The following is a 1,718-nucleotide window of genomic DNA, read 5'->3' as shown; positions in this document are numbered from 1 at the left end:
CTTTGTAGGGCAGTCGTCCCCAGTGGGGAGGGTTTGGAGGGGGGCTCATGGGCGGTGGGAAGAATATATCAAGACTTTGATTTATATTTACTTTCAGGCTCAACCTTATTCGGTTCCTCACTTTGAGTGTGTTATAAACTATACTTAAATGTTAGTTTATTAGTACATGTAGATGATTTATGAATGAAAGGTTGAACTACAAGCAATTGTTGATATTCAACCATTTTGATCTTCAAAAATGACAGTCATCACAGTTTAACCACATACGCATAGTAGAGGTATATATGCTCCAAGGTTTTACTATTCGTGTACAAGAATAAACTAGAGACCCCCAGGACAGTACAACCCGCCCCAGATCCCCACCTGCACCCCCATAACTTACTTCTGTTCTCCAAGGGGCCTTTACAATTTTAATTTAAACGAGCAATACAAATGGCATACAGTCAGGTACTCTAAACGTTCAGAGAAACTTCTCTAGTAACAAACTATAGAAATGATCCCTGAAAGTATAGTCTTTCAAATGGCAGGCATTCAAACGGTACTGAATTGAGTCAACGAAACGTCAGTCCACCTGTCTCAGCTACCAGCTGTCCTTCCCAGAGACAGTTTCTTGTGTATCCTTCCAGAGGAACTTGGTACATATGTGAGCAATATGCACACGTACATGTGTCTCACAAAAATGGTAGTGTACGACGTGCACTGATAGAACCTTGGTTTTTTTCATCTAGCAGTACAGCTTCGAGAATGTTCTGTCATAGCAGCTGCCTCATTGTTTCTATTGGCTACTTAATATTCCATTGCATGTGTATACCAAAATGTATTTAACCAGTCCTCTACTGATGACGTTACAGTTATTTGCCATCTTTCGCGGTTTCAGACTCGTGTTTTACACACCTCATTTTGCAAGTATGTGAAGTACTTGTAGGATAAATTCTTAGCAGTGTGATTGCTGAGCCAAAGGTTGTGTGTCAAAGGATTAAAACACACAGATCTCATTGTAACTTCATCTTCCAGATCATTTGTTAAAAACGAATGCTTGTAGTTTTCTTCTTTTCCTTTCTTGTTCCTTCAGTTCTTGAGAATTTTTTCCCATTGATGTTTACCCTTTTTATTTTACATAGTCCTATTTGTTGGAATGACTTTTTACATTGCTTTTTTTTTTGTAATTCAAAAGTTTCTTTTTAAACATTTTAATTAAATTTATTGGGTGACATTGGTTAGTAAAATTACATAGGTTTCACGTGTACCATTCTATACTACATCATCTGTATATTGCATTGTGTGTTCACCGCCCAGAGTCAGTTCAACATGGATGGATCCTGAGATTATCATGCTAAGCGAAATAAATCCAACAGAAAAAGTCGAGAACCATATGACTTCACTCATATGTGGGATGTAAAACTGAAAGCAGCAAAGGAACAAGACAAACAAAAACTCATAGACACAGACAACAATTTACTGGTTACCAGAGGTAAGAGGGAAGGGGATGGTAGAAGAGGGAAAAGGGGGTCAACTATATGGTGATGGAAGGAGAATTTTACTTGGGTAATTTGTTACTCAGAACAGTTGGCATTTTCTATAGCTTTAAATTTTGTAGGTGCCTTGACTGTGACCTCTGGTGCTGCTTTCCAGGGTAGAGCCGCAGGATGCCATTAAGAATTCCATGTTTTTGCCTTTGAACTTGAACTTACTTTCCATATTATTCTCTTTATTGTTTT

The 1,718-nt window shown here is 38.1% G+C and overlaps 1 pseudogene; it reads right to left on the bottom strand.

Moving 5' to 3' along the window:
• Window positions 1-442: 442 nt before the first annotated feature.
• On the bottom strand, window positions 443-516 carry LOC141572616 (small nucleolar RNA U3; annotated as a pseudogene).
• Between the last annotated feature and the right edge of the window lie 1,202 nt (window positions 517-1,718).

Source organism: Rhinolophus sinicus, chromosome 14, assembly GCF_057876585.1.
Source record: "Rhinolophus sinicus isolate RSI-liver-muscle chromosome 14, RSI-T2T, whole genome shotgun sequence".
NCBI lineage: Eukaryota > Metazoa > Chordata > Mammalia > Chiroptera > Rhinolophidae > Rhinolophus > Rhinolophus sinicus.
Note: the sequence above shows the minus strand (reverse complement) of the source record. Positions and strands in the feature narration are given on the sequence as shown.